This window comes from Myotis brandtii, unplaced genomic scaffold (genome assembly GCF_000412655.1).
Source record: "Myotis brandtii unplaced genomic scaffold, ASM41265v1 scaffold456, whole genome shotgun sequence".
Lineage (NCBI taxonomy): Eukaryota > Metazoa > Chordata > Mammalia > Chiroptera > Vespertilionidae > Myotis > Myotis brandtii.
The window spans coordinates 208021-215566 of NW_005367431.1; positions in this window are offsets into that span (position 1 = coordinate 208021).

The following is a 7546-nucleotide window of genomic DNA, read 5'->3' on the forward strand; positions in this document are numbered from 1 at the left end:
TCCTCCTCCTCCTCTTCCTCCTCCTTCTCCTCTTCCTCCTCCTCTTCCTCTTCTTCTTCCTTCTTTTTGATTGAAGTGTGATTCTCCTATCATAAAATTTACTACTTTAAAGTGTAAAAGCCAGTGTTTTCTAGTATGTTCACAGAGTACCGGTATGTGCAACATTCACCACTCTCTAACTCCAGAACATTTTCATCCCTCAAAAAAAACAAAACAAAACAAAACAAAAAAACACCTCAAACCCACTAGCAGTCACTCCCCATTTTCCCTCCTGCCAGCCCTTGGCTACCATTAATCTACCTCCTGTCTCTCTGGATTTGCCTATTCCTGACATTTTATATAGATGGAATCATACAATGTGTGGTCCTTTGTGACTAGCTTCTTTCACTGAGCATAAAGTTTTCAAGATTCATCCATGTTGGGCATGTATCAGGATTATTTTGGCTATTCTGGGTCTCTTGCATTTCTATATGAATTTTAGGACCAGCTTATCCATTTCTGAAAAAAAAAAAAGGTAGTTGGAATTTTGACAGAAATTGTATTAAATCTATAAGATCAATTTGGGAGTATTGCCATCTTACCAACATTAAGTCTTCCAACCCGTGAACACTGGATGCCTTTCCATTTAATTTTTTAACAATATTTTATAGTTTTCAGGGTATGAATCTTTCACCTTCTTGGTTGGTTAAATTTATCCTAAGTACTTTATTCTTTTTGCTGCTGTTGTAAATGGAATTTTCTTAATTCAATTTTGGATTGTTCATTGCTGGTGTATAGAAATACAACTGATTTCTGTATATTGATATTGGATCTTGCAACATTGCTGATCTAACTTAGTAGCCCTAAGTTTTGTTTTTGTTTTTTTAAAATTGATTTCAGAGAGGAAGGGAGAAGGAGAGAAAGAAAGAAATATCAGTGATGAGAGAGAATCATTGATTGGCTGCCTCCTGCAGGTTCCCCCACGGGGGATCAAGCCGCAACCCGGGCATGTGCCCTTGACCGGAATCGGACCCGGGACTCTTCAGTCTGCAGGCTGATGCTCTATCCACTGAGCCAAACCAGCGAGGGCTGTGTCTTCCTTTCCAATCCAGATGCCTTTGATTGATTTCTTTTTCTTGCCTAATTGGCTAGAATCTTCAGTGCAATGTTGAATAGAAGTGAGGAGAGCGGACATTCTTGCCTTGTTCCTGAATTGAGGGGGAACGCTTTCAGACTTTCACCTTTAAGTGCGATGTTAGCTGTGGGTTTTTCATACCCTTCACCGGATTGAAAAAGTTCCCTCTTGTTCCAATTTTGTTGAGTGTTTATGTCATGGAAGGGGCTGTGTCTGTTTGTGCTTTTGCTCGCCACTGTATCTTCAATGTCTAGTATTGTGACTGACACTCAATAAATGAGGTGAGAATAAAGGTCTAATGATGGCCGACAGAGCCAGTCTTCTCACAGTCTTCCTGCAGCGACTCCAGCTGTCCGTGGCCCTGACCTCAGGCTTGGATCCTTGCTCCTCACCCACTCCTCTCAGCCTTACCCTGGCCTTGACCCACAGACTTACGTTCTAGTATGAATGATTCCCATTTCAGATGAGAACACAGCCTCAGCCATGCCGAGTGGCTTACTAGCCGTGTGGCCTGTAAGTGGTGGAGACAGGATTGATGCCCAACCTGATAGCATCTCAGGCCGCAGTTCCTGTACCTGCCAGGTTGGGAGGAGGAGGACATTAAGCCACAGGATGCAGATGCCGTGCCTCCGTGCAGAGCATTGATTCTACCCTGATTTCCGGGGAAGTGAACTGAAGAGGAGGCTCTGTCTAGAGGAGAATGCTGGGTGCATATTCTTTTAAGATAAAACAGACTCACAGAAGAGTCCTCTCTTGCAGCTGTTGGGGATGCTTAGGTGGGAAGGAGGTGGAGCGTGAATGTTGCTGTGCTGCTATTTTTTTTTTTAAGATTTTTAAAAAAATTGATTTCAGAGAGAGGAAGGGAGAGGGAGACAGAAACATCTGATGAGGGATCATCAATTGGCTGCCTCCTGTACGCCCCCTACTGGGGATCGAGCCCACACCCTGGGCATGTGCCCTGACCGGGAATTGAACCGTGACCTCCTGGTTCATAGGTTGAGGCTCAACCACTGAGCCACACCAGTCAGGTAGGTGTGTTACTCTTGACCCCGTTGGAACGGGAAGCGTGAGCCCTGGGGGTCTCCCCTGTGAGGGGAGAGTTTGATGGTTCCTTGATCTCAGTTATCCTGTTGGATCCACCCTTAACCCAAGAAGCAAGAAGGGTTGGGGTTACGATTCCCATTTTATAGATGAGGAAATGGAGGCCCTGAACGGGCATGCGATTTGCCCAAGGTCTGAGCAACATAATTCTGAGACGGGCTGTCCCAGAGCCACACCAGAGCCGGTACAGAAAAGCCAGAGTTGGGAGGAGGCCCAGAAAGGCAGGAGTGTTTGGTACGGCAGCATCTTGTCTGGTATCTGATGTGCCTCTACTGCAGGCCAGGAGGGACGGCCACCATCAATGCTGGCCTGGCGTGAGGGAGCCCAGGTCAGCTTCGAGGGAGCTTTCGGAGGGAGCCCTGCGGCCCAGCAAACTGAGCCCTGACAGGAGAGGGTTCCACGGTGCTGTGAAGCAGGCAGGCCTCCTGCCGGAGGAGATGGCAAAAGGGCTGCAGGAAGGACTCTGTTTTGTCTCATTAGCAAGGAAGAAAGGCCTCCGGAAAAAAATGAAAGAAACCTTCCCCAAAGGAAGGCAGCCGGGAATGAGAAAGCTTCGGCGGAGGCCGAGCTAGGTCAGAGCACAAGCCTCCAGAGGCACGGGGCGGAGAGGGGGTGGGGCCCTGGGAGGACGGCACTCAGACTTGATGAAAGAATGGCATTTGTCAGGTGCCCCTCCTGTGCCAAGTGCCATATTTTGCATCCTTTAAGGTCACCTCTGAAAGGTAGGTTTTCATCTTTTCCTTGTTATAGTGGAGGAAACGGGCTTAGGGGGTGTTAGACGCTTGCTGGAGGTCACATGGCTAGTAAATGATGGATTTGAACAGAACACATCTCAGCACCGTCAGTGTCACTAGCAGATTCGTTGGGAGGGGTGCCAGTTTCAGCAGAAGGGAGTCAGGCCTCGGCGGGGACACTGCGGGGGGCCCAGCGCAGCCGTTTAGAGCAGAAGAGCTCATGGGGAAGGTGGGGTGGTGGTGGGCAGGCTTCAGAGCCCACAGGTCTGCGTTGGATCCTGCCCCTGCCACGGACCTGCTCTGCGACCTGGAGTTTTTTACTTTTCTCCCTGGGCCTCTGTTTCCACATATGGAAATAGCGCCACTCAAAAGCTGAAAGGAACAGCCCTAGTTGGGTGGCTCAGTTGGTTGTAGGGTCCTCCCGTGCACCAAAAGGTTGTGAGTTTGATTCCTAGTCGGGGCACATACAGGAGGCAACAGATCGATGTTGCTTTCTCACATCAATGTTTCTCTCGCTCTCCCTTCTCTCTCTCTAAAAAACAAACAAAACAAAACCATATCCTCAGGTGAGGATTAAGGGGGGCGGGGGGAGAGTTGAGAGGAGTAAATGAAGTGGACATAAGGCAGCCTGTACAGGGCAGGCTCAGTGCCAGTCCCGGAAGGGAAGTCCTTGCTCTCTGGGCTTGTGCAGCACTGACACTTGAAGTCCATCGTCTGGGCCCCCAGCACAGGGTGGGGGCGGGGGTGTATGTGCCAAGAATGCTTGGCAGGTGAATAAGGAGAGAAAGGGCAGAGCAAGGGGCCAGCTCGGGGTGGAGGGAGCCCTACCTGGCCTCAGAGAGGCCTGCACACCAGGACGACTGTGGTCTCTTCTTCAGAACGTGAGTCCTCTGAGAGGTCTCGGGCCCTGGATCTTCACTGTGGGCAACATCATCACAGCTAACATGGCTTCTTACCCATGGCTCCAGGCCAGGCGGTATTCTGAGCATTTTACACACATTCCCTCATTTAGGCCTCACAACTACCCCCGCCCCCCCAGATGGTACCATTGTCATTATCCCCATTGTATCGATGAAGACGTTAAAGCACAGAGAGGTTAAGTGACTTGCTGAAGGGTACATAGCTAATGTGTTAAAGGCAGCATTCAAGCCCAGATGGTCTGACTCCTAGGCCACACTTTTAACCACTACAGTGTACAGTTTCTCAGGGAACAAGCAGCAAGAATCTGACCTTAGTATGAAGCCAAGGACTTAATAATTATCCTAATAATGTGGGCATAGTACTTTATAGTTTAAAAAGCACATTAGAGTATATAAATTGCTTTCATGGTTATGATCTTATTTGATCTCTAATTTCTCTGTGAAGAAGGCAGGACATTATTGTCCTGTTTTTGCCGGTAAGAAATTAAGATCCAGAAGGGAATGTGGCATGTTCAATGAAGGATATTTTACTGAGCACTTACTATATGCAAAGTCCTTGACTCACATTGCCTCGCTGAATCCTCACACCCCTCAGGTATTTAGTGATAATATTCCCATTGTATAGATGAGGAAACTGACTTTCCCAGATCCCAAAGCTTGTAAGTGAGAGCTGGGAATCCATCCCAGGTCTGCCTGACTCCCAGAGCCTGAGATTTTAAACTACTGGGCTCAGGCCTCCATCCCATGCTGGGCAGATGTTAACACCCAATTGTTTTTGTCTACCTTCCAGTTTTTCCCACTCCAACTCCATCCTTATAGCCACTCCTGAAACTTTCAATGCCTCCTTAATTAATTCTCCCTGCTTAAGTGCCTGCTCCATTTAGATGCTTTCTGCCATGAGTTTTTGGCTTAATTATATGATGTCATTCATGGTACTTAATGGGGGGATCTGATTAATCATCTTTATATTTATTCAAATGTCCATTTGTCTGTAGCTGGCGTCTCCTGGGAGAGCCTGGTTTTTGCTGGTTTTCTCCACCCGGATTGCCTTCCCCTCCATCCCCTTCTGGAATGCTCTTCCCAAGCCTTCACTGTCCACGCCAGAGCCTGCTGGAGTCTCGGCCTCTGGGGCCTGGGACTGAGGATGCCCCAACAGTTTGGACATGGGGGTAGGGGCAGAGATGGAGTGGGCATCACCAAGAAGGTGGGAGTCCTGGGAGAATGGGGCCCCCAGCAAGGAAGGCCTCAGCGTCTCCACCAGGCGTCCCACCTCCAGCCCGTCCTCCACCCCCACTGCCCCAGCCAGAGAAGCACCCAGCTTCCACATCCCTCTGCTCAAACCTTCCCTGGCTCCTGGGGGCCATTGGGATAAAGCTCTGGGTCTGAGGCCCAGCCAGGTCTTCCCCACCCTGCCACCCCTCACACCATTCATTCAAGAGCCACCCCAGGTCCCCAAGTCGTCCATACCCTCCCACATCTGGGGGTGACCAACTCGTCCCAATTTGCCCAGTACTTTTGGATTTTATCTTTTAAAGTGATGCACTCCAAGAAACTCCATAGTGCCAGGGAAACTAGGACGATTGGTCACCTCGCTCACACCTCAGGGTTTTGTCCTTGTTCATTTTTCCTCTATTAATTTCTTCTTTATTTTGTTTTCTTATAAAAGTATTATCCCTCAATGTAAAACCTTACAGAAATATCTCTGGTTGACTCTCAAAGACCACCCCTCAAACCCCACTCTCCAGAGTTAACAGTGTGATGTCTCCTTTTCTTTTTTCTGCTCAAAAATAAGTTTGTACTCCCACGGCTCCGCCCAGCTTGGCCCTCCTTCCACACTCGTCGTCGTAATAGCTGTGCTGTGTGTGTTCCATCCTGTGGAGGTGCCATCATTTATTGTGGGTCCTTCGGACGGACATTCAGAGTGTTTCCAGTGTTTCATTATTATCGTCTGTTCAAGGCCACATTAAATAGCAAACCAGCTCCTCTGCCCTAGCTGGTTTGGCTCAGTGGATAGAGTGTCGGCCTGCAGACTGAAGGGTCCCAGGTTCGATTCCAGCCCAGGGCACATGCCTGGGTTGCAGGCTCGATCCCCAGTGGGGAGCGTGCAGGAGGCAGCCGATCAATGATTCTCATCATTGATGTTTCTATCTCTCTATCCCTCACCCTTCCTCTCTAAAATCAATAAAAATATTTTTTTCCCTTTTTTTAATGTATTTTATTGATTTTTTACAGAGAGGAAGGGCGAGGGATAGAGAGTTAGAAACATCGATGAGAGAGAAACATTGATTAGCTGCCTCCTGCACACTCCCTACTGGGTATGTGCCCACAACCACATGCCCTTGACCAGAATCGAACCTGGGACCCTTGAGTCCGCAGGCCGATGCTCTATCCAGTGAGCCAAATTGGTTAGGGCAATAAAAATATATTTTAAAAAACGGTTTAAAAAAATACTTCTCATTTATAAAAAAAAAAAAAAAAGAATATCACCTCCTCTGTAACCCCTTCCTTGATCTTCCAAGTGGTCTCAGGTTTTTTTCTTATTACTGTCATTACTGTAATAATAGTTAACATTTTAGAGTGCTTACTATGTCAGGCACTTGACCTATATTATCTCATTTAATTTTCACGCCAACTCCACGATTGTGGAGACTGTAATCCACATTTTACAGACGGGGAGACTGAGGCTCATCTGGATGATAAACCCAAGCAGTCTGGCTCCAGAGCGCCCCCACTGTCCCGTTACCCTAAACTGCCTCATAGTTTTCCAAAGGGTGCATGGAGTGGGTGGTGCAGGTCAGAGGCCCCCGGCTCCCCGGCTGTACATCAGCACGAGGGCAAAGCCCAGTGGTGTGATGAAGGTCAAAGCTGGTGGCCTCCAGCTTCCAATCCACTTTCTGCCAGAACCCAGAAACTAGTGGGGGGAAGGGCCTGGTAGGAGGAGGGTGGCATAGTAGCCCCAGATCCAAGGTGCAGGCTCTGCTGGGCTCCTGCTGGCTTCTGGGCCTGTAAGAGGGGTGGGTCTGCCCACAGGCAGAAAGCAAGGAGCTCCAGGAGTGGAGACTGGGGGTTAGTGGGGGCAGGGCAGGGCCTGGGCGTGGGAATGATGGAGAAGATCCCTCAGTCCTCTCAACACCTAGGTGAAGTAGGCATCCTGTCCCCATTCTACAGAGGAGGAGACTGAGTCACAGAGAGTCACTGGCCCTTCCCTGCATGGCCCACACCACCTCCCACTATGCTGCCTGTGGGCCTGGACCAGATGGTACATGAGGAGATAAGCCTATGAGATGGAGGGACGCTTTGATTCTTTTTAGACTGACCTTGGTATCACCCTGGGCTGCTGGGCCTAGGGTTTATGCAAATTAATGTAGATATATGCTAATGAGACCACTACCAATCCCCTCTTTCTAATGGAGCTGCCAGCTCTGAGGTGCGTTGGGATAGATCTGCCCAGAAGGGGCCTGAGGAGCCCCTTAGCTGGGGATGGGTCAGCAGTCACTGGAGTGGGGTTGCCATGGAGACTGAGGCCAAGCCCCAGTGGCTACCTTCTGACAGAACCGGGGCCGGTTAGATCAGCCCTCTGAGACAGTCCTGGGCCTCCCTAACAGCTCCACGCTGGTCTCCCAGGGCTAATTACCTGGAAGGTGGTGACCAGCTGCTCCCTGCTCCCCGGGCTCCAC